Genomic DNA, 26,954 nt, shown 5'->3' with positions numbered 1-26,954 from the left:
CAATGAATGAGGGGGAGAGGTGGGTAAGCATACATGAGATCCAAAGCTAATGAAAGTACACCTGAAACTGCTTATCTTACACATAAATATTATTATTTAACAACAAAGAGTGAATAGTCAATGTTTCAGGGTAGTTTTTAAAAAAGGCTACAATATATACAGTATACAGCTTGTTCACTTTGAAGTTTGCTAACTAGAACAAGACAAGAACAGGCTTTTCAGCCCAATAACCTCATCCATCCTTTTCACCTTGATTGTCCAAAATAACATCAAGTTGAAATCTGAAGGTCCATAAGATCCTACTTTCCACCATACCACTTAGTCATTTATTCCATGTATCTACGGTTTTTTGTGTGAAGAAAAACTTTTTAACATTTGAGTGAAATCTATCCTTAGCAAAGTTTCCAGTCCCTGTGTTCTTGCTTTTAAAGCAAAAGCTGGGGTCCACTGTGCTAATTCCTTTAAGAATTCCTAACACTTCAGTCATGTCCCCTTCTTAATCTCCATTTGACTAAACTGAAAAAGTTCAGCTCCTTCAGTCTCTCCTCATATCTTAGACATCTCAGTTCTCTAATCAGTCTAGTGGCTCGTCTCTGGATTTTGTCTAGTGCTGCTATGTCTTTCTTGTAATGTGGAAACCAAAACTGTCCATAGTACCTCAGGGGGAGGCCTCACCAGTATGATATATAACTTAAACGTAACCTCTCTTGACTTGTTCTCCACACATTGTAATATATAGCCTAACAACCAAATAGCATTCTTGATCGCTTTTGCCCACTATCTAAATGTAGATTGAGTAGTGAGACCACTACATTCAGACCCCCCCCCCCCATTGTGTATTCATATCTAACATTGTTCCTACATGAAATACTTTATATTTACTTACATTAGCTTTCATCTGCCCAAGCACGCATTCTGTTCAGGTCTGTCCATAACAGTTTACCTAATTCTCCATTTTCTGCCTTTCCACCTAGTCTGGTATCATCTGCAGACTTATCTAACCTATTGATTATTTTCTTATCCAGATCCATCCATCCATCCATTTTCCAACCCGCTGAACCTGAACACAGGGTCACGGGGGTCTGCTGGAGCCAATCCCAGCCAACACAGGGCACAAGGCAGGAACCAATCCTGGGCAGGGTGCCAACCCACCGCAGGACACACACAAACACACCCACACACCAAGCACACACTAGGGCCAATTTAGAATCGCCAATCCACCTAACCTGCATGTCTTTGGACTGTGGGAGGAAACCGGAGCGCCCGGAGGAAACCCACGCAGACACGGGGAGAACATGCAAACTCCACGCAGGGAGGACCCGGGAAGCGAACCCAGGTCCCCAGGACTCCTAACTGCAAGGCAGCAGCGCTACCCACTGCGCCACCGTGCCGCCTTATCCAGATCATTTATGTGTATTAAAAAAGAGAAGTGGCCCCAGTACTGACCCCTGAGGAACAACACTTTTAACATCACCTAATTCTTAAAAACGTTCCCCTCACCATAACTTTCCTACCTGTGTTTGAGCCAGTTTTCTACCCACCTACAGACTGTCCCCTGAATTCCCACTTGTATTAGTTTGATCACTAACCTTTCATGTGGTACCTTATCAAAAACCTTCTGAACATCAAGATAAATAGCAACATTTGCACATCTGTGATTGTTGGCTTTTTTTGCTTTCCTAATAGAATTCCAGTATATTAGTGAAACATGGTCTTCCTTGTTAGAGCCCATGCTATTTGCGAATACCCCTATTCTACACATGTGCTGTTTGATTTTTTTCCTTAATAATTCTTTCCATTAATTTATCCGTGATGCATGTTAATCTTACTGGTCTATAGTTCCTTGGATCAGCCTGATTGATCACCCTTTTTAAGTAGGGATTATATTTGCCACGTTCCAGTCTTTAGAAATTTCTACAGAAAATCTAGATAGGAAGAAACTAATGCCTCAGTGTACCCATACTTCTGTCTTTCTTTATTGTCCTTTTCCTCCTCATCTTCTCATCTAATTTTCATAAAACACTCTCCAGCAATTATGTTTTATTACAGAAGAAGTACACACTTTGTCATCATGCAACTCCCAATTGCAACGTTGTACCACTCACACCATCCCCTTTACCTGCTGCTTCCAATTCTGTCACATAATTTCAACTGACATTACAAATAGGCTATGTGACATGTTTAAGGAATAAGACTTGACAATTCTGTTCAAGATCCAACCATTTAGGTGCTATACAAATCAGCTCAAGGCCAGTCATTCCATTAGGTGACATAGGCGGCCATTCAGGACTCACTCATCTTAAGCATACCATTTATGAAACGTAAGGCATATGCACTCCAGACACTGAGGGGGGTAATGACCCCCCCCCCATTAATATTGACTACCCACTATGGACAACAAGAAGTGATGTCCATTCACCACATCTAGCAATCCAAATAGGCTTTGATTAGCACTGAATCTACTGATTCACTCACTGGTTTCTGGGAAGCCAGAGCCTGACTTTTCAGGAAGAAACCAATCCTAGATGGCATAGTAATTCATAATTCTACTTATTTATACTCTGAAATTTAGAGTTAATAATTAAGTCAGCACACATATCTTTTTGACAGTAAACTAGAGTTTCAGGAGAGAAAAAATAGCACGGGTGCAGACTCCACACGGTGTAGGGTGTATGGCAGCATCACTAATCACTGCACTGCTCAAAAATTTTAAGTTGATCTAAAAATATCTTCTTTATTTGCATTAATTTACTTGTTTCAGAGTTTTAAAGATCATTATATTACACAGGCTGCTGTCACTCAGTAAGGAGACCAAGGTTCACATCCTGGGTGCTTCCTATATGGAGTTTGTGTGTTCTCCCCGTATCCACATGGATGGATGGGTCCATATGCAATTTCTTACCTAAAAAAATATTTCATTTTGTAGTATGAATTTTTCTTTATGCCTGGTGCTACTAGCCTGTTTACGGGTTGCTTCGGCAGGCCCTTGGACAATGCAGTGTTCTTCCATACCTTTGTTCAGGTGTGTGCATGTTCAACCTGAATCTTTTGAAGGCTGAGCCCTTTGATGTGGCTCATTGCTTGTTTTTTTTTTTGTGACACAAGTTAAAGTGTGTACAGACATGTAAATCTCATTATCATGAATCATGTTGGTTATTAATCTACAGTACGATTTAGCACTTTGCACAGATATTGAAAATTTATGAATATTCATTTGTGTTTCAGCTTTGATGTTTATTATTGTGCTTTGGTGGAGACACAATGAGGTTTCCTTGGCTGCCCCCCAATGCCACTATCACCCCTTCAATCTTCCATTGCTGTCCCCATGAAGCGCTGATGATCTTTTTCTGCATCTTTTTCACATCCCCAACTCCATCAGTCAATTCAAGCCAGGATCCCCCTGTCCACATACACAGGACAATGGATTTTAGCAGAGGTTCAGGTCTTGTGAGTTCTGCTCTTTAACTGCTTGATCATCTCTCTTACACTCTCTCGCTTTCACATACACACCCTCAGGGAGGTGTGTATCTGTATTACAAATTAAAGCATAATGACAGTCACGTTAGGGTTACTGATACTGTATGACTCCAGTCAGTGTTTATTAGACTGGAAGTAACAGTGTGAATAGTCTGAAGTGAAATGGAGAAGTGACTGATTGAACAGCAGCAGTAGTTGGCATCCTCTTGACCTGATGCCTACCAGAATGGTTTTTCATCAGGAGAGCCCATTCTGTATCTGTGTAACTGCTGTCTCAGAGTATTCACAGACTCATGAGGTGTTTATTAAAAGGTCCAGTTGTACTGTATAGAACCTACCATTTTTTTCAACAGGAGTGTAACCATTACAAAGACGACATCCATTCTGCACAATCATCTATATATATAATTCACTAAGCCGCCAACAAGTAAGACACCCATGATGCACGCAGGACGGAGCCACGCCCACCAACTGTAAGACCATTGGATACGACGACAACTCGCAGAGCCACGCCCACCAACTCGGACTCAACGACTTGGAAAACATGGTGTCATTTATGTTTGTCTGTGCTAGAGTCCACATGCACCTCTGAGCCACGTTGACTGTTCATAGAGGTATGTTTCTCGCGGATGTGAATCGCTGTATGCAGCGTCTAAAACAGTTTGCGAGGGGTATCCCATGGGATCCTTAAAACAATCCTTTAAAACTGAGGTTAAAACAAAATGAAGGAAGCAGTCGTTAAAAACCAATAAGCCCTGTGCCTCTTTTTCATTAGCGTCTCACCTGCTTCACAGATGCAGGTCCTGCAACAGTCGAGACGCTCTCTCAGCAGCTGACCTTCTCTGTGCCTGACTCCACTACTGTCAGTCGCCTGATTACAAATGGCCTTTTGAAGGAGAGCTGTGGACCCGCTATACCACAGGAACACATTGCCTTCGAGCCTGCTTTTTCTCTCTCCTCACTTGCTCGCACACTGTACAGGGGAGAAACGCCCACAGCACGACTCCACCCGGAAACCGTTTCATCCACACTTCCACGCCCCTCGCTACGTTGTGAGTGCGATGATTATTTATTTAAAAATGGCCTTTTGAAGGGTAGCTGTGGACCCGCTATACCACAGGATCACCTGTGACATTGCCTTCACATTGTTTTCTTTTTATTTCTGATCCCGTCGAGCAGATCAGACACCCAGGCAAACAACACTGAATAATCAATAGCTGCAACTACTTTGCCCGCCCAAACTCCTCACCTGAGTCGGTTTCGTCTGTTTTCAGCAGTGTTTCCCAAACTCTGTCCTGGTGAACCCCTGTGGCTGCAGGGTTTTGAATTCCAACCAGATTCCTAATCATTAATGCCGGTGAAACTCATCCGGGATAAGTCGGTTTTTCAAACGCAGCCGTGTAGCAGATTAGTCTAGCAGACTAGCTGGATGTAATAATCCGAGATGAATGCGCGCCCCCGCGCTGAGTGAAAAGCCAATGTATATTGAGTCTAGAAAACATGATCAGCAAGTCTTTGATAGGCTGCAACAAAATTCTGAAAGTACGGGTGCATTTTTTTCACATAAGCTGTGTGTGTGGGTGGGTGGGTGTTAGTTAGTTAGTTAGTTAGTTAATTAGTTACTCGAAGGATTTCAAGATTTAATATGCACAAGCGGTAACACTGCAAAAGCAGCCCAAACCAGAAAAGACGGCTGGCAAAAAGTGGCCGACAAATTAAACGCGTGTGCATTGTACTTACTGAAAGCAGCGTTACGGATTTTGCAAATGCTCATTTTTTTCCCTCTGCTTAAAAAACATTTAAAAAGCGGCGTGATTATGCGGCGTATACTACGCCGTGGGTTGGTATGCAGCGTGTAAAACAGTTTGTTTGTCGCGGATAATTTGCCTTTTATTTTTACACGAAGACAATTTCCTATTAGATTGCCCTTTGCGATGACAATTAATATGGCACATGGCCAAACTTTCAAAAAGATGTGCATGTATGTGCCAAAACCAGTTTTCAGTCACGGACATTTGTATGTTGCTCTCTCCATAGAGTTCCATCTTTTCATTCACTTACTGTTGTATCCTCAAAACCACCCCTTTTAGACAACTGTGTCTTTCCGGAACTGTTCAGCCATCAATAAATGATTATGCGGCGTATGCCTGCAGGAACACGTGCGAGCGACACACACACACATACAGGCGCGCGCGAGAGAGACAGAGCGCTGGACACATAAGAATAATAATACTTCATTGCATTGATATACCGGTGTTTTCAGTATTCAAAGCGCTATCCACACAGGGAGGAACCGGGAAGCGAACCCAAAATCTTCCACACTCTCCTTACTGCAAAGCAGCAACACTACCGCTGCGCTACAAGGCAGTTAAAGAATGCACCGGGCTCGATTTTTGTTTTCACTTCTGTTTACAGCGATCGGGTAGTAGCATGCATTATTGCAATGTTACTTTTCTTGGTGCCTTATTACATTATGGATGTTTCACATGTTCATTTTTTTCCCTGTGCTTAAAAGACATTAAAAAAGTGTTTCTCAACTGTGACTCCGGAACAACTCAGTACGCAAGCTATATTAAGCGTCAACAATGAAGACTCGCTACACCTTAATGAAGAAGTGGCTGAAACTTATCCCTACCGACGAAGTAACTTTCACCAGCATGGCCTCTATCGTCACAGACGATCTCGCTTTCAGTCACAGACAATTGTATGTTGCTCTCTCCAGAGGTCCATCTTTTCATTCACTCACAGTGGTATCCACAAACCCACCCCATTTGGACAACTGTGTCGTTCAGGAAGTGTTCACCCATCAATACATAATTATGCGGCGTATGCTACGCCACGGGTTGACTAGTTTTCTTTATTCTCTACTCTAATAAGTCAAGCAAAATTACACTTTTTATTGGCTAACTAAACAGATTACAACATGCAAGCTTTCGAGGCAACTCATGCCCCTTCCTCACTACATTCATAATGGCTAACATGGTACAACACCCTAGTACTTCTCTACTCTAACAAAACGTAGATGACCATTAGGACAAGCAGCACAAGATTCTGGGGCAGCTTTTTACCTTCCATCCATCATAATCATAGCCACAACTCCATTTAACTGAGGCTAGGTCTCACTTCTACACATTCATTTAAAAACACAGATATTATTCTCCGTTTTCATCTTTCATCCACTCTACCCCAGGGTTTTTAACTTCCAAAAATAGAGACTTCTGAAAAAACTCCACAGAGCCATAGATTTCTGAAAATGTGGACTCAACATTGCAATGTGGATGGGGGAAAACATGGAGCTTTGAAAATTCTAATCACACTCTGATTGGTTCATGCTTATTACACAGCCTTTCCCTGATTGGATCCTGCTCATTACTGTTATGATTTGTTTTTACTATTTCTTTTTTGCTCAATTTGATAGTTAAGTGGTACAATGTGGTACTGGGATTGGGGGTTCCTTTTCTGTCATTATTTATTCAATTTTCCTAATACTTTAGAAGTTGTGTCATTTTTTATAACATCTTTGACTCCATTTTAGGTCTCACATTTGGCACCACTCTGCAGACCCATTACTAGGTCTGTGTTTCTAGGAATGTGGTCTCAGTGGTCGTGAATTAGTAATCGATGCAATGGAATAAAACATTGACTGTGGGGTTTCTTCCTTATCCACTCTGCAAATACCAAAAGACTTTCAAAAACCTTTGCTGCTTTTCTTCTCACTAGTGTCATTTGGTTTGGTCATTTTGCTTGCACCTTTTGACCTCGATTTTTATCTAGCTATTTTTTGATCTCCCTGTTTTGACATTTTTTATCAAAAAAATGCACCTGGTCTTTTTTCTAAAATTTTAATGCTAGTTCACTGTAAGGACTATTACATTTTCTCAATCACAATGCTCACATTATACATGTGCATTACTCTCAATAACAATTCCACCATATTGTCTGTCCAAAGTGTTTTTTTGATTTTGTATTCATAATTGCTGTTCTATGAGAGTAAACACAAGCTACAAATGAATGTCTTGCATGGAGGACACAATGTGCATATGCCCAGTGTAGGTAAACGGCAACGTTTTCAATTTTTTATTGTGGGCAGAGAGGCAGAGAGCACTGTGGATGTTGCCTGAATCTGCTGCTCACTTTTTCCAGTCTATTGATTCAGTATCCAGTATTTGTTGCTGCAATTATTGTGTGCTGTTGTAAAACGTTTGGTTTTTCTGTCACACATCTATGGGAGATATGCACATAAGAATGCCACTGTACTGTGCACATGACGATAAATGTGAACTCAAACATGTACACTACCGGTCAAAAGTTTTAAAACACCTCAGTCAATTGTAATGCACTGAATAACTTAAAATGGTGAAAAGGTAAGCAGCAAACTACCAGAGGTTTAAATTTATAGTTTAAGTTAGTAAAAACTGAAAAAAGGAAATATCATAATATTACAAATGGGCCTTCTTCAGGGAACAACTAATAGGTTACAACCTACAGATGTTCTGCAGCAATTAAAGTAAATTAAGTCTTCCAATTTGAAGCAAACAATTTTCACAGGTGTCCCAGTTTTGGTTGATTACTTAAAATCCCTCTGTTTGTGTTAAAGCAGAGTTTTGACTGTGAAGAGGAGACTTTGTTCAGTCTGCAGTAGTCCACAGCCAGTATTTCAAAGACTTATTTTGTCCTTTAAGGAATGGTTTTCTTACTGACACTTGCCCTGTCCAACCTGCAGTACAAAGTCTCCTCTTCACAATAGAAAGTAACAGTTGCTTTTTTTCGATTAATGTTAAGCTGTGCTTGAAGCCATTGTGATATGAGGTATCACGCAATCAGGTGACCCTCAGGAACTTGTCTTCTGATTGGATTGTGACTTTATGTCTGCCAGAAGTCTTCTTATCAGAGTTTCTTCCAGTTTCCAATTGCCTTTGGATTGTGTAAGACACCACTGGACTCACTGACACTTTGATTTTTTTTTGCAATTTCTGTAAATGAAAGGCCTACACTTCTAAGGGTAATTTCATTTGTTTATTGCCATTTTTTCACCATTATCACTGGAATATTGCCCTAATGGTACTTCAGAGGCATAGTAACACAGTCTGTTCCAACTCTGCTTTAAGGCCATCAGAGGGTTTTTAAGTGATCAACGGAAGTTGGAACACCTATGCAAATTGTTATGCTTCAACTTGTAAGGCTCAATATTTCTTTAATTGCTGCAGAATATCTGTAGGTTGTAACCTATCCATTGTTACCTGAAGAAGGCCCATTTGTAATATTCTGAAATTTCCTTTTTTAAGTTTTTCCTAACCTAAACTTTAAATTTAAACCTCTGGCAGTTTGCTGCTTACCTTTTCAAAATTTTAGGTCATTCATTGCATTTCAGCTGATTAAATTTGAAGAAAAACTGAGGTGTTCTAAATCTTTTGGCCTTTAGTATACAGTATGAAGGAAGTATCGGTGTGAATATGGGTATTCCTGTTTACCACCACATTTCTAAGACATGTAGATCAGGAGAAGACCAGTCCATGTCTATATTATGAATGAGTGTGACCTATGGTGGACTGTTAGCCCATCACCTTTTGGCTTTACTTGCTGCCTTGGCTTTTTATCACTGTGTTATAATAAGCAGGATCAAAAACTGATTGGATATCCATAAGGGTGAAACTCAAGTGTGTGGCTGTGTTGGTTCTCTATACTGATTACTTTATTATTCGCTGCCCCTACTAAGCCAGGTGGGTAAGGTGACTGAAGCAACCCCTCAAAGGTAGCCAGCCTATTGAAATTTTGCTCAAATGATGGGATGATAGAGGAGTATGCCAGCCGTTCATAGAGTTAGGCAGTAATTCCTACACAGATCACCCAGTGAGGGAAGGCAGAAAAATGTGGAGAGACGTGAGAAAAAGAGGCTGAATACCTTCCATCTTTACTGGAAAGAGAAGGGGGAGTCTAGTCTCCAGCTGTTGCTGTTCATTATGAGCAAGTTATAAATACTGCAGTCTGCAAGGGAAACAGGCAGCATATCTGCTTATCTCTTTAACACAAGGGCATGGAAATTGGGTGTACTTGTGGGGGGGTTGCTCAAATTAGACTTTTTGGGAATTTTATTTATATACCAGTATAAAAACATGGCCGTAAAAATTAATGAGCAGGAAATTCAAAGAAGTGTCAGTTGGCACCACTTAGCATGCTGCTCAGTAAGATCTGACAGGGACCAATGGGAGGGAAATAGTGAGGGAAGGAGAGATGCTGGTAGCCAGCTGATGGCATTTTGCTGAGAACTTTGGATTAATGCTGCATACAGGAACTGCACACAGTAGGTTTGCTGAATTAAGAAGCTCAGATAAAGGTGCACAGTCTCCACAGACTTTCTGAACTTGCCTTTTATAGCTCAGGGTGTTTGGGTGTTGATGCCTATAATGGCAGCATCAGATGCAAGGCAGGAACAAAATCTTGAAGAGTCACCAGTACAGTACAGGTCACACTCACAGACACATACACATACAATCACTTACACCAGCTCACTTTGTAGTTTCTTGTGAACATAGACATCTTCATGCTGTGGAGAGAAAATCTAAAGGCTGCAAATCAGTAGATTACAGACATGGTCTATCATTTATATGCCCACTTTTACAATGTGGTCTATTTTATGGCTCTTTTAAAGGAAATTTTAGTGAAATTACCTAACATGAAAATGGCCACTTATATCAGCCTGTCTGTTTTTTTTCTGTTCTAATCTGCTGTAACATTCTCATGTTTTATTCTAGACTAAACCAAATTAAAGAGTATCATTGACAATACTCTCAATTCAATTCAGATCGGTTTATTTTTGTATAGCGCTCTTCACTGAGTGCAGTGCACTGAGACGGCTGTGACACGCTCTCAGGTAAAATACAAGTATAGATTTTACAAAGTTCTGAATACGAAATTAGTACACATAAAGACACAGGAAAACAAAGTAGTTTGAAACAAATGAACATTAAAGGAACCCAATATTATTTGTCCATTAATTAATTGTTAAGCGATGGACAGTTGAAAGTGGAGGAAAGGAAAACAATGAGTCCAGTCAACAGCATAATTGGGAACAATAAACCTCTGGGGGTCCATGGTCAATTATAACTGAACCAGTCCTGGAGACTTTGGCAACTTGCCTCACACTCACTCCTGGGCATACTACAGTATAGTAGAGTCTGTGCTGAGACATCTAATTGGATGATTCCAAGGTTCCCAGTATCTCAGGTGACTTTTACATGGGCAGGAGAACAGCTTGACAAACTCTGGTATCTTTAACCTGGGAGCAGCAGTCCCTCTGGAGTAAAACTGGTTATTTAAATAGATTACATTTAACTCCTAATGTACAGACAATCAAGCAGTCTCTGCTTTATTACAGAGTGTTCTTCTTGGTGAATATTGTCACAGATGGAGAGGACCCTTCACGGAGAGGACTGGGGGAGCAAGCGTGGGCAGAACAGTACCTCCCCCGGGATGTTAGATGGCAGCCCCCATGGGTTGCAGTGGTGCCTCGGATTCCCGCAGGGCTTCATGGGAGTTGGAGTTATCTGCAGCCCTGTTGGGATCCGGGGGTGCTGCAACAACTGCTGAGCCCTCTTGGGCGGGTTTTCCGCCACACCCAGAAGTGCTGCCGGAAGTAGGTCAATGAGCACCTGGTGCACTTCCGGGGACGTTATAAAAGGAGCCAGCAGCCACTACTATGGAGAGGAGAGGACAATAAAGAGTAAGAAAGAAAGAGAAAGTAAAGTATTGTGATTGTGTTTAGTGCTTGGACTGTGTGGGGTCATGGGGACAGGGAAGAAATTCCACACGAGCGAAGAAAAATAAAAAACAGCTTGTGTTTTTATAAGTGTGCCTCCCGTGTCTGTCTGTGTCGAGTTATATGCTGGTATAGCGCCATTTACTGTCACAACATATAGATTTAAATTTCCACACTAGGAATGACTATTTAATCATCATGTACATAGTTCATTGCTAAACTCTTCAACAGTGCTTTAAATCTGGGAGGGGAGTAAATTAATTTGCAGTAAACAGCAGAAAACAAGACCAAATAAGAAGATGAGGTATGTGGGTGGAAAGTTGGAAGACAGCACTGAACTGTAGTGGTTTTCATACAGGACAATCTGAAGATGCTTCACAGAAATGTGATAAAGAATTGAATGAGTAGAAATGGCCTAGCTGGACAAGACAGTCATTCAGCCTAATCTGAAAAATGTCAGAATTCAGGTTGTGGGTCTCATTCTCGTTTGTCTTGTTAAGATGACAGTGCAATTCATGATATTGAAAACTAGCTTTTCTTTTAATTTAATCCTAATGAATTAATAAGACAAGTCTAGCCTAGCCTATTTCATAAAGCTCAGAAGTGAAACATCGATGGGTAAACTTACTTAGTTAGCTAGGAATGGATCACTGTATTGCTGTAGATTCACACTACACAGAATCTCAGATTTCCAGTCTGTTGAACTGCCCAGTAGTCAGCCTTGAACCCAAAACATCTTGCTCAGAAGCAGTCTGCTTATGGTGGGAGCTAACAGAAGAACTGGGCTGCACAGGATGCTTCTGAACACTGTGAGCAGGGCACTTCCTAGTGATGTCATCTAAGCTGTCTCTCTCTTTCTCTCTTAGCACCCACCTTGTCCGTGCAATACCCTCTACACTCCACCTGTCCACAATGCAAGTCCCATCCTTAATAATAATAATACATTTTATTTATATAGTGCCTTTCCCATGCTCAAGGCACTTACAAGTACAATCCTTGTCACCAAGTATATTGCTATAGACTCACACCACAAAGTACTATCCGGTAGTCAGCCTCAAACCCATAACGACCAGTTCACAAGCAGTCTACTTACAGCATGAGCTAACAGCTGAACTCTTTGCCTTTGCTGCACAGAGACTGCTTCTGAACACTGCGAGCTGGGAACTTCAACTAAGCTCTCTCATCTCTGTTTCAGCTTTTTGTGCTATACTACCACTACACTCCATCTGCACTCCACTTCACTCCACCTATTCACAGTGCAAATCCAATCCTTGTCACCAAGTATATTGCTGTGGATTTATATCACAAAGTATTTCAGTTCTCAGATTTGCACTGTGGTGAACTGCTAGTTGGTGAGTCACAAACCTGCAGCATTTGGCTCAGAAGCAGTCTTCTTACAGTTTGAGCTAACAGGAGAACTCCTTCTCTCGGCCATGCAAAGACTGCTTGTGAATGGTGCCATCAGAGCACTTCTATCATAAACTTGGGAGTTTATTAATACAAAGTCCCAAATAATGTAACAGAAAAGTGGAAGGATCTGTCAACCTATGGCTTGTAAAACACAAAAGGCAGATGGAGAATCTTTACAACATAAAAAAATTTATTTTCACAAAATGCTCTTTAACAAAGGAAGCTCTGAGGAACGTAAAATGCACAGAAGATGCGTTCCATTCAAAAACAGGCCATCCAATTGCAATCAAGTCATAATACACAAATCCAGATAAAAATCAAAAATATAACAAAAAAGGTCAAGATCCAGTTAATCAAAAAGTGCTACAAAAATCTCAGAAAAACTCGCTAACACCCAGCACATACAATGTACTGCAAGGGGCTACTTGTTTTCTCAGCCTTTATAGGGGTGGGGGAATTTCCTATGCAATTATGGACAAGTGGCTATGCCACTTGTGGAACCACTCATAAAACACAAGGAACACAAGCATGGATGTATAGAAATAAGATACACAAAATTAAAAAAAAAAACAAAACATAATAATAATAAACATTTACATAAACTAATTTAAAAACCAGCCAGAGGAAGAACCCTGGGTTCTTGGTCACATCTCTTACTTTGGCCCTTCTCCCCTGACTGCTCAGTCTAGCTGTGCAGCCATCACTAGGAAGAGGTGTGGTTGTTCCAAACTTCTTCTGTTTAAGCATTATAGAAGCCAATGTGGTCGTGGGAACCTTTAATGCTGCAGACATTTTTGGTAACCTTGCCCAGATCTGTACCTAAACACAATCCTGTCTCTAAGCTCTGCAGGCTGTAATTTCAACCCCATGGCTTGGTTTTGCTCTGGTGCATGTTGTCAACTGTTGGGCCTTCTATAGCCAGGTATGTGTCTTTCCTAATCATATGCATTGATTTGAATGAACCACAGGTAGACTCCAAACAAGGTTTAGAACATCTAGATGAGAACAGGCCATTCAACCGAACAAAGCTTGTCAGTCCTATCCACTTAATTCAAATAACATCAAATCGAGTTTTGAGGGTCCCTAAAGTCCTACTGTCTTATTCCAAGTCTCTGTGGTTCTCTGTGTAAAGAAAAAAACTCCTAATGTTTGTGCAAATTTACCCTTAACAAGTCTCCAACTGTGTCCCCGTGTTCATGTTGAACTCATTTTAAAGTCACCGTCTCAACCCACTGGACTAATTCCCTTCATAATTTTAAACACTTCATTTATGCCTTCTCTTAATTTCTTTTTCCTTAAACTGAAAAGGCTCAGCTCTTTAAATCTTTCCTCATAACTCATCCTCTGTAGCTGTGAAATCAGCCTAGTTGCTCTTCTATGGACTTTTTTCAGTGCTATTTTGTCCTTTTTGTAGCCTGGAGGCCAAAACTGCACATAGTACTCCAGCTGAGGCCTCAGCCGTGTGTTATAAAGCTTAAGCATAATCTCCTTGGTCTTATACTCTACACATATGAGCGCTATATAACCTGACATTCTGTTAGCCTTCTTAATGGCTTACGAACACTGTCTGGCAGTTGATAGTGTCGAGTCCACTACAACTCCTAAGTCCTTCTCACAAGGTGTTCTTTCGATTTTCAGACCTCCCACTGTGTATTCAAACACAATGTTTGTTTAGAAACAAATCAATGATGGTCAATAGAATGGGATGCACCTGAGCCAGTTTTCAAGTGTCATAGTTAAAGGCCTAAATACTTGTTTCAATAGGATCTTTAACTTTTTTATTTTTAAAAAAATTGCAAAAAATTCTAAAATCTTTTTTGCTTTGTCATTAATTTAAATAATTTTAGCATTAGGCTGCAACAAAATGTGTAAAAAGGGAAGGGCACTGAATACTTTCTAAAGGCACTGCAACATGAAGGCCTTCTATCCTCTGTTTCACATGTCCTTCATGAATGGCAGATCTTTGACAAGAACGTTTTTTAAGAGTTCCCTGGCCGTACACACATCCTCCGAGTCACTCTTGCATGTGCATAAAAAAAAAAAAACTTTCAGACATATAATTTGTGTGTATAATGCCATACTCTTCTCATTGATTTGAACAAGGACAGTACATTATGGAAAGTAAGTAAGCAAGTAGCAATGAGAGGTTCTGAGCAGTGCAATAAGGGTATTGTGAAGGAGGACAGAGAGAAGGAAGTAGTAAGCCCTATGAATTAAAACATCATGAAATGAACTTTAGAATCACTCTTAAAATCCTATTTAAAGAGAAAGTAGTTTCTATTTTTTTTAGTTGTTTGTATTTACAAGAGCAAAATCTGAGGTTTCAAGTATGCATGGAATGTGATACCAGAATGTCAGCAGCTACAGCAAATGAGAAGCGTAAGAACTAATTTCCAATTTAACTGAATTTAATTACATTCAATTTATTGTTACTGTACCTTTAAGTACAATAAAAAGCATGTGTTGCATATCCCACTAGTGCAGAAACATGCTGTTACAGTACATGGTACAGAGATGAAAATAAATAAATACAGCAAAGACAAACAACCAATCCAAATTCAAAATATGTGCCTAAATTAATAGCAGGCTTGTATCAAAGATAACAAGTAATAATAAGAAAGGTAAAATTGAATTTTTAATACAAACTGATTGGTAGTGCAAGTGTTTACATAACAAAGTTTTAATCTCTGGTTATGTTGATGATTGTATGAGTGTAAACCATTTAATGCCCAAGTTTTTAAAGTGGTCGGAGACTTAGATGGTATAGCCTTGAATGCTGTGATATTGCTTGTTGTTGAGCAGAGTGGGGTCACAATGGAAAAGGCTTTCCTAAGGTATCCCTTGTCATAAATGATCTTGTGTACATCAGAAACCCTCTGGAACACCTTACTTATAGCATTTCCACAAATTGAATTAATAGGAGAAGACATCTTTTAGCTTTTGAAATGGCCAGGGAAGGAAATATACATGCTAGACCTTCTAACAGAACCTTTCCACAGTGAACTACATCCAAAGATGATTTACAAGTATAATTGTTTTATGATTTCTGCAGCATAACTATGGGAAGGGGCAAGGCCAGATTAAGAGCCCCACAGACCCCCGGGTGACTTAGCTCCTTAACAGAGCGTTGACCACACTTTTAATAATGTAGAACGTGGACACCAGCTCATTTAAAACAGCATGGTATTTGTCATTCTCGATTTCAGCACAAGACTCAATCACCACCTTGATAGATTTTGATCCATGTAATGCAATTAAAAATTAGATTACTGGCTTTAAATAACATATGCTAATATCACGAGAAGCCATTCATAAGCGTGCCCAGACTCCATTTGCTATTTAGTAAGTATACGCGTGACGTCATTTCCGGCATGCACTGTCATTTCCAGCAGACGTTTTCTGAAAAATGCTGTGTGCGCTCTCTTCTAAATGCTGCTCAACGATGCTAACTTCAATGTGCTCCGTCCCCTTTTTTAAAAGTTCACACCCCTTTTGAATTTTAAACAAACCTGTAAGTGCAAATTCCTTTAAGTTAATATTAATGGGAAATTTTCTTTAGGCTGCTTAGCTTCAACTTGAATATAATATAGTTTAACATATATAATGGAAAATTCAGTTTAACCCCCTATGAGTTATAGAAAATGGAATATTCATAATCTTAACTTTGTGTGACAGTACAATAGCCCATAGATTAAATTAGACCCCTAGAAAGAAGCATGAATGGTCAGAGAGATATTGAAGACATATGGTTTTCTGACCATCTGCTGCATATACAGTAACAGTGCATAGAGAGAGAGAGGTTAGGAGCACACCCTGATACAGCGCATTGCCGCACCCACCACACGAAAAACCAACTTAGGACCTCTCAGATTAGGACCGAGTGCAGCCATGCAACGGGTGACACCTCAGCACCACACTAGTTCAGATGGAGTAGAACAGTGTGAGGTTTTAGAAATCTTAAGAAATGTAATCTAAATATTTAAGCAGAATACCATAAGTTCGTCCTTTTTTTCCTTTTATTTTTTTGCTTGTACTATCAACTTTTTTCCCATTTTTGTGTGAACTGTTTGCTTTGAATTTCACTAAAATCTTTAAAAATGAAGAGACTTGAACTGTGGAATATTTGTTTTGCACAACAAGTCCTGCTAGTGCTGGAATATCTATCTGATAGCTGCATTTGAACTATATTGAACCATTTGGAAATTGTCGTCAAATGCAGCTACAAGACCCCTTCTCTTCTTTTAGGTTTGCCACACCCCTGTCTTTGAATTGTTGCCACCCACTTCCATGCTCCATAGGCAGCATGTGTATTCTGTGAAAAGTGCATCGCCTCTTTGCACTTCTCGGCTACAGTAGTGGGGAAATGTATAAATCAGCATATTACCTTATGCATTGTAACAACATTCAAAGTTTGGTGCAAAATTCAACATATGGTTGTTTGTAACATACTTACTGTAAAACATCACTATTGCCAATTGCATTTTCCTTGTGACCAAAAACATGATATTACCAACACACACTTTTATGTCAGCTTAAAGAGTATAGCCTTTTCACGTAAATGGGGCTATCACGTGGTGTACAAGATTGGTTACAAATATTATTCATTCTCTATCAAGTCAATATCTTTTTACAAGTTCATTGTTCTCCAGTGTTTCTAAAACATTCCAGAGACATGCATGCTGATCTCTGCCTGAACACCATTTTCTGGCAGCTTCTAATGAGTTTGAACATCTCACAAGGTCTCCTAAATCCTTGTGAACTTATAAATTAGAAAAACTGGTAAAATACCTTACTCCCATTTCTAAGAGTAGGAACACATTTTCATCACTCTGAGATTTTTGAACCAGTCAGGACTGTTTTCCTATTCTGCGGCGCTTGGTAAATACAGGCACAGGGTTTCCCTTGCAAATCCCCCTTTGACATGTTTAATGATTGCAACAGTCCAAGCTATTGTGTTCAAGGAAAGGTGGCAAAGCGAGCGCCTTATAGAAATTTCAAAAGGAAATAGACGTGTAAGTTTAACTCAACTGCCTGAATGTTTTGCTCGATCTTTACGCTTCAGTTTATCCCAGCTATGGGTTCCCCTTTACAGTCATCTGGCCTTGTCTGTTTGAAAGCTATTGGTTCTCACCCTGGTAAGACTGGCAGATTAACAAACTGAGAATGCTGTCATTGGAAGGAAACTGAAGGCATTACTACCAACACAACTCACTCCAATTTTATTATTGGTGAAACAGTAAGTGCATGTACCAAAGGGGGAGATACAACATACTGCTACATTGTCATTTTTGGTTAAATGTTGCTTTATCTCACTTCTTTACTTCAGGATAAAATACAGTACATTGTTTAAAATATACTTATTGTTAAAAGTTATTTTAGTGATTTGGCATATTTTAGAAATAAGAATTTCTCATGAGAATATGCTGACGAGCCACAAGATGTTTCTCAAATCTTGCTTGTTGCATGTCTCTAATAAAGCCTCCTACCACGAATGAATCTCAGAAGGAGCCAACAAATACTGGCTTTCAGGTCAGTCTGTACTTGCATTACTACACAAAGGGCACTAGTGGAAAGCATATTTTGCTTACATGAGTTTAGTCATGTGTTATTCTCCACATCCATACTGTATATAAACTTTGCTTCATGGTTGCCTTCCATAATACTGTAGGAAATACAAGACTAAATGACCACTGGTATGGTACCTTACTGCCTTCATGCTAAAGAAGTGTACTGCTTATCTAATGAAACACAGATCATACAGTTGGGTCCATAAATATTTATACAGAGACAACTTTTTTCTAACTTTGGTTCTGTACATTACCACAATGAATTTTAAATGAAACATCTCCGATGCAGTTGAAGTGCAGACTTTCAGCTTTAATTCAGTGGGGTGAACAAAACAATTGCATAAAAATGTGAGGCAACTAAAGCATTTTTTTAACACAATCCCTTCATTTCAGGGGCTCAAAAGTAATTGGACAAATTAAATAACTGGAAATAAAATGTTCATTTCTAATACTTGGTTGAAAACCCTTTGCTGGCGATGACAGCCTGAAGTCTTGAACTCATGGACATCACCAGATGCTGGGTTTCCTCCTTTTTAATGCTCTGCCAGGCCTTTACTGCAGTGGCTTTCAGTTGCTGTTTGTTTGTGGGCCTTTCTGTCTGAAGTTTAGTCTTCAACAAGTGAAATGCCTGCTCAATTGGGTTAAGATCAGGTGACTGACTTGTCCATTCAAGAATTTTCCACTTCTTTGCTTTAATAAACTCCTGGGTTGCTTTGGCTGTATGTTTTGGGTCATTGTCCATCTGTATCATGAAACGCCGCCCAATCAGTTTGACTGCATTTAGCTGGATTTGAGCAGACAGTATGTCTCTGAACACCTCAGAATTCATTCGGCTGCTTCTGTCCTGTGTCACATCATCAATAAACACTAGTGTCCCAGTGCCACTGGCAGCCATGCACGCCCAAGCCATCACACTGCCTCCCTCCACCGTGTTTTACAGATGATGTGCTATGCTTTGGATAATGAGCTGTTCCACGCCTTCTCCATACTTTTTTCTTGCCATCATTCTGGTAGAGGTTGATCTTGGTTTCATCTGTCCAAAGAATGTTTTTCCAGAACTCTGCTGGCTTTTTTAGATGTTCTTTAGCAAAGTCCAATCTAGCCTTTCTATTCTTGAGGCTTATGAGTGACTTGCACCTTGCAGTGCACCCTCTGTATTTACTTTTATGTAGTCTTCTCTTTATGGTAGACTTGGATATCGATACGCCTACCCCCTGGAGAGTGTTGTTCACTTTGTTGGCTGTTGTGAAGGGGTTTCTCTTCACCATGGAAATGATTCTGCGATCATCCACCACTGTTGTCTTCCGTGGACGTCCAGGTCTTTTTGCGTTGCTGAGTTCACCAGTGCTTGCTTTCTTTCTCAGGATGTACCAAACTGTAGATTTTGCCACTCGTAATATTGTAGTAATTTCTCTGATGAGTTTTTTCTGTTTTCGCAGCTTAAGGATGGCTTCTGTCACCTGCGTGGAGAGCTCCTTTGACCGCATGTTGTCTGTTCACAGCAAAATCTTCCACATGCAAGCACCACACCTCAAATCAACTCCAGGCCTTTTATCTGCTTAATTGATAATGACATAACGACGGACTTGCCCACACCTGCCCATGAAATAGCCTTTGAGTCAATTGTCCAATTACTTTTGAGCCCCTGAAATGAAGGGATTGTGTTCAAAAAATGCTTTAGTTGCCTCACATTTTTATGCAATCGTTTTGTTCACCCCACTGAATTAAAGCTGAAAGTCTACACTTCAACTGCATCTGAGTTGTTTCATTTAAAATTCATTGTGGTAATGTACAGAACCAAAATTAGAAAAAGGTGGTCTCTGTCCAAATATTTATGGACCTAACTGTATACAGTACATTGTGGGGGGGGGGGCACTAAAGAGCATGTGTACACGACAGTGACCCCTTGTAGCCTCACTGAACACTTTAATTTACTTACAGGTCACCTTTTGCTGTCTTTTATAATAAATTGTCCATCCTTGCAATGCATGGCAAAAGCATACAGTTAAATGGTTTCCAGTAGGATTCTGGGTTAATGATAAGGCTTACTAACCTTGTTCTGTCTATTCTTATTGCAATGAGCCATGGGCTAAAAGGGGTTTGTATTTGGTAAAGATTTTTTTGTTTGACCTTACATACAGTATATGTCTTTGATGCTTAAAATTATCAAGAATTTTTGGTGGTGAGTATTCTGAGCCCAAACAACAGCTTCATTGCTGTCTGTTCCAAATTTGTAATATTGTCCATTTTGTGTATATATGTGTATATGTGCATTTCTGCGTCCTCTTACAGACTGAAATCCTTTCCAGGCTGGTTCCTGCTTTGGTCATGAGGTTCCAGGATAGACTCTTATTCCTTGGAAAATCCCCTGATCGACCGAGCAAATACAGAAAATAAGTGGGGTGTATAGAGTTTTTTAGATTCTCAAGTACACTACCCAGCACTCAGAGCCAATGTGCAAACTTTATGTTTGTAGGTCACTTACTTCAAGTATAGCAGGATAATATTGGTGTTATCTGTCACCTGAAACTTGAAGGTCAAGTATAAAAGCTACTAAGAAAAGACTACATGAATGGTGCAGCCAGCATAAGCATGAGGTTGCAGAATATCAGCCATGTAACCAGCTCTTGTTTGTAACATTTAGCAATAGTGACCCCCAGTGGATAGACAGATGACCCAGATACTAAGTAGGCCCCTTACATTTGGTCATCAATGTTTAGAATGCAAACTAAAGTAATGTACTTCATCTCTCTACACATAGATTTTTTTGAGGATTTTTAGTACTAATGATGCTGCCAATTTTCAAAAGGAAAAGGGTGAATGCTAAAGAATCAGTCTGTTTTGAATCAAATGAGAGAACGTGCTGAAGTAATGAAGCGAGCTGGTCATGCAGCGTCATCCTGAGGATTAAAAGAATTCTGCGGGCTTACTGAATTTATCAATTTAAGATCAAGGCGGACCTGACATGTGTCCCTTCAGTGGTGATAGGAGAATACACATTTCCATCCATCCATTTTCCAACCCGCTGAATCCGAACACAGGGTCACAGGGGTCTGCTGGAGCCAATCCCAGCCAACACAGGGCACAAGGCAGGAACCAATCCCGGGCAGGGTGCCAACCCACCGCAGGTCACACACAAACACACCCACACACCAAGCACACACTAGGTCCAATTTAGAAACGCCAATCCACCTAACCTGCATGTCTTTGGACTGTGGGAGGAAACCGGAGCGCCTGGAGGAAACCCACGCAGACACGGGGAGAACATGCAAACTCCACGCAGGGAGGACCCGGGAAGCGAACCCGGGTCCCCAGGTCTCCCAACTGCGAGGCAGCAGCGCTACCCACTGCGCTACCATGCCGCCCCACATTTCCATTATTTTCGTTAAAAAGTTTACACAATGTCTGTTTGCCTCAGAACCCACCCAAAGCAGATACAAACAGATCAATGGTGTGTGCATTGCCTCTCAATCAGCACTGATGTGTCCTGCAACTGGTTTTGACTGGTGTAGACCAGAAGGAACATTGCAAGGTAGTGTACCTGGGGGGCTCTCTTTCATGCCAAATTAAACAGAGTTTGAAAGTCTGGCTAGGCGCCTGCTTACAGTGAATTCAGAAAGTATTCAGACCCCTTCACTTTCTCTGCATTTTGTTGTGTTGTAGATTTAATTTTAAATGAATAAAATTGCCAGTTTTGGTCTTCAATCAACCCTCAAAAACCCAAAATGACAAAATGAAAGACTGTTTTCAGAAACGTTTACAATAAATCATACAAGTATTCAGACCCTTTGCTGTGACACTCCAAATTGTGCTCAGGTCCATCCTGTTTGCGTTTATTCTCCTTGAGATGTTTCTAGAACTTGTTGGAAGTCAACTGTGACAAAGTGAATTGGTTGGATATTGTTTAGAAAGGCACATATGTGTCTGTGTATAGAAGGTCCCACAATTCACACTGCATGTCAAGATAAAAACAAAATGAAGTGCAGGGAACTCTCTGTAGACCTCCATAATCAACTTGTGATGAGGTATCGATCAGGGCAAAGGGATGAAACCATTTCTAAAGCTTTGAATGTTACCAGGAGCACAGTGGCCTCACTAATTGTGAAATGGAAGTGGTTTGCAATCACCAGAACTCTTGCTAGAGTTGGTCATCTGATCAAACTGAGTAACCAGGCAAGACAGGCTTTGTTCAGGCAGGTGACCAAAAACCCAAAGGTCACTCTAACTGAGACTGAGAAGTCCTCTGCTGAGATGGGACAAACAGTTGAAAGATGACCATCTCAGCAACACTTCATCAATCAGACATTTATGGTAGAGTGGCAAACACCTGTCTGGAGTTTGCCAAATGGTATTTAAAGGACTCTGAGGAAATTAAGAAGAAGATTCTTTGGTCTGATGAGGCAGGAATTGAACTTTTTGGGCAGAGCTCCAAGCACTATGTTTGACGAAGACCAGGCACTGCTCACCAACTGCCTAATAACCGGTTATACTTCCTTAGAAGGCTGGCGTCCTTCAACATCTGCAATAAGATGCTGCAGATGTTCTATCAGACGGTTGTGGCGAGCGCCCTGTTCTACGCGGTGGTGTGCTGGGGAGGCAGCATAAAGAAGAAAGACGCCTCACGCCTGTACAAACTGGTGAGGAAGGCAGGCTCTGTTGTTGGCATGGAGCTAGACAGTTTGACATCTGTGGCAGAGCGACGGGCGCTCAGCAGGCTCCTATCAATTATGGAAAATCCACTGCATCCACTAAATAGTATCATCTCTAGACAGAAGAGCAGCTTCAGTGACAGACTGCTGTCACTGTCCTGCTCCACTGACAGACTGAGAAGATCGTTCCTCCCCCAAACTATGCGACTCTTCAGTTCCACCCGGGGGGGTAAACGTTAACATTATATAAAGTTATTGTCTGTTTTTACCTGCATTATTATCAATCTTTAATTTAATATTGTTTTTTGTATCAGTAAGGTGCTGCTGGAGTATGTGAATTTCCCCTTGGGATTAATAAAGTATCTATCTATCTATCTATCTATCTATCTATCTATCTATCTATCTATCTATCTATCTATCTATCTATCTATCTATCTATCTATCTATCTATCTATCTATCTATCTATCTATCTATCTATCTATCTATCTATCTATCTATCTATCTATCTATCTAATACCATCCTTATGGTGAAACATGGTGGTGGAAGTATCATGTTATGGGAGTACTTCCCGGTGGTAGAGACAGGGAAACTGGTAAGAATTGAGGGAAGGATGAATTCAACCAAATACAAAGAGCTTGATAACAACCTACTTCAGGGTGCATATGACCTCAAATTTGGGTTTCAGTTCACCTTTCAGCATGACAAGAATAGTGGCTTCAGGACAAGTCTCTGACTTGAGTAGTCCAGTCAAAATCTAGACCTAAATCCCATCGAACATATTTGGAGAGACCTGAAGATGACAGCTTACAGACGTTTTCCCTCCAATCTAATGGCGCTTAAAAAGATCTTCCATGAAGAATGGAATACACTGCCCAAGCCCTGGTATGCTGGACTTATAGACACTAACCCAGGAAGACACAAAACTGAAATTGTTGTCAAAGGAGCTTCTACAAAACACTGAACAAAGGTCCTGAATACTTGTATGAATGAGAGATTTCAGATTTTGATTTTTAATCAATTTGCAAACCTTTCTGAAAACATGTCTTCACTTCATCATTATGAGTTATTGGGTGTAGACTGATGGACAAAGATGGCAAGCATTCCATTTAAAATTAAATCTACAAAACCATAAAGTCTGCAGAAAGTGAAGGGGTCTGAATGCTTCCTGAATCCACTGTGCAAATACCTCTTTTACACCACTGCATGTCTGTTGAGGACTGGCGTCTGGTTTTCAGACCCATTTCCCATCTAATGCTGTGTTACCATAAAGGCAGTAGCAGAAAGGATGCCGGGTTTTCAAGGGTCAGCCCTCTGTGTTAAACATAGGCTGCACTAAGGAGGAGGTTTGTGACTTCTTCATCATAGGCTGCATTAATTGTGGAGATGAGTCAAAGTATAGGAAGGTTGTGGAAGACTTTGTCTTGTGGTACAACTCAACATCAGAAAGACAAAAGAGCTAGTGGTGGACATCTGGATTGCTGAAGAACCACTGAGACCAGTCACCATCCGGGGGGAAGACGTGGAAGTGCCTGGGGGTCCACATAAACAGCAAACTGGACTGGTCTGACAACAGAGTGGTACAGTACAAGAAGGGGCAGGGCAGACTGAACTTCCCGAGGAGACTCAGGTCTTTTGATGTGTGCAGCAAGTTTCTAGAAATTTTCTTTTGGTACATCGTAGATAGTGTACTGTTCTACTATATGTTGCGCCTCTGAGGGTTTTTTTCTGCCTGCTGCTATTAGACAATTTAACTCTTCCTCCCAATGGCCCAGTCTAAATGCTAATATTCTTTTATAATTTGTTCATTTTTCAATTTTAGCTCAATTATTGATTGATTGATTGATTTGTTCATTCATTCATTTATTCACTAAGTCTTTTATTCATTGTATTATTTGTCCTGTGAGTCTGTATCGTTGTTTTTATGTTTTTGCTGCTGTATGCCTCTAATTTTCCCCTTGTGATTAATAAACTTTATCAAATCTCATCTAATCTAAGAGCAGACAAAGGAGTGGCGCATATAAACAGGACTGTCTCAGTATTCCTACTGTGCCTCAGGGAGCATTTTCTTGCACTATCACCCCTGGCTTGGATCCACACCATTATACAGTCCGCTTAACTTCTTGCGTTTTCTCTAATATCCATTCATGTGTGTATTTTCTGAGCTCACTTTATCTGATTAGGTCTATTCCGAGAGCAACAGCCGCCAAAAAGCATATTGGTGTTTGTCAAATATTTCACCGCTTCAAATATAAATGTTTTATTTTGTTAACATAGTTCATTTTCTCCACTAAAGGAAACCAGATTTCTTTTCAAGCAAGCACTGAGCTACTCTGACCATATTTTTAAAAGAAGACAGCAGGAGTAAGTCTGGTAGAATGAATGAATGGAGTCATTTTGCCACATTTCTGGCTTCTTTGCAGTGTATCACACAGTTGTGTGACCCCATGTCTGTTTGTTTTTTGCATGTGTATACCAGTGTCCAGTATTTATTCTAGATAGTACTTTGGCATGCACTCAGCTGGAAGCGTCGATATATAGCCATTGCACTTTGTATGTGTCAGCCTGCCTCCTCTTCCTACAGCCATAGCCGAGCGCTGAGCTCATGCCTGGCAAGGGCAGCAGGACTTGCTCCCGTGTGCTACGCATACCCTTGTGTATGAAGCACTTTGTTTTGAAATGTAATATAATGAAAGAGGGAAGCAGCTGGAGCATTACGCGGCTGCAGGGGTGGGGCAAGTGCTGCCTATGATCACAATAGGCCTCAGAGCCGGCCTGAGCCTTCACAACTTTCCCTTTCTCCCTCTCACAGCCACCTGCTGGCTAATAAATCAGTGCTGTCAGCCTCAAGCACTTCTGAGTGGTGTCATCAAACAGGCTCAAGACGGCCCTGGCCAAGCAGCAGAGCTCAACAGCAAGGCTTTGTAGAGTTTAGAGCTGCTCCAGACATTTCTTCTGAGTAGTACACTCTTATAAAATGTGCCACATCTGCCAAGTTCACCTGAGCAGGAAGTAATAGAAGCAACACTGACAAGAGAAATCAAAAAGAGAAAACTGGCAAAGACCTGACAGAGTGCCTAGACATGTAACACAATGGTGCCCGATCTCCTGCATTATGAATGAAAGTATTCCATTTACATCTACATTTGTTTGCTTAGCAGACATTTTTGTCTAAAGCGACTTATAAAAGAGGGCAACTTAATCAAGTAAACATCAGTCTGGAGACACGTGTTACAGGACAAGGTTACAGTGGATTCAGAAAGTATTCAAACCCCTTCACTTTTTAGACATTTTGTTATGTTGATGTCTTGTGCTAATATCATTTATATTCATTTTTTTTCCTTCAAAAACAACATTCAGTACCCAAGAATGACAAAGCGAAAGCAGGATTTTAGACCTTTTTGCAAATTTATTAAAATTAAAAAACTTACAAACCCATTGACCCAAGTGGTCAAACTCTTTGCTATGAAACTTGTAATCTTCATTCCTTTCTATTGATCATCACTGAAATGTTTGGAGTCCACTTGTGCTCAGTTCAACCGACTGGACTGATTAGGAAAGGCACACTCCTGTCTATAGAAGGTCCCACAGTTGAGCAAAAACCAAGCCATAAGGTCAAAGGAACTGCCTGCATAGCTTAGAGACAGGATTGTGTTGAACAGAGCTGGGGAAGGTTACAGAAAAAATGTCTGCTGCATGGAAGGTCCTCAAGAGAACAGTGGCCTCCGTAATACTTAAATGGAAGGGGTCTTTAACAACTGTAACTCTTTCTAGAGCTGGCTGTCCGGCCAAACTGAGCAATTGTTGATGAAAAGGGCCTTGGTAGTAGAGATGACGAAGAACACAATTGTCACTCTGGCTGAGCTGCTGAGAATCCATATAGAGATGGGAGAAACTTCCAGATGGACAACCATCACTGCAACACTGCGATCTGGGCTTTGTGAAAGAGTGGACAGATAAGCCTTTCCTCAGTAAAAGACACATGGAGGCCTGCTTGAAGTTAGGAAAAAGGAACCTAAAGGACTCTCAGACTTTGAGAAACAAGATTCTCTGGTCTGATGAAAACACAAGTCTGAAGGAAACAAGACACCATTCA

The 26,954-nt window shown here is 40.6% G+C and overlaps 1 protein-coding gene across 1 annotated transcript in view; it reads right to left on the bottom strand.

Annotated features, from left to right (window-relative positions):
* Positions 1 to 26,954, bottom strand: part of LOC114661132 (ankyrin repeat and fibronectin type-III domain-containing protein 1) — a 261,597-nt gene that overhangs the window by 169,061 nt on the left and 65,582 nt on the right. The gene's annotated exons all lie outside the window — the stretch shown is intronic.

This window comes from Erpetoichthys calabaricus, chromosome 11, assembly GCF_900747795.2.
Source record: "Erpetoichthys calabaricus chromosome 11, fErpCal1.3, whole genome shotgun sequence".
Lineage (NCBI taxonomy): Eukaryota > Metazoa > Chordata > Cladistia > Polypteriformes > Polypteridae > Erpetoichthys > Erpetoichthys calabaricus.
Note: the sequence above shows the minus strand (reverse complement) of the source record. Positions and strands in the feature narration are given on the sequence as shown.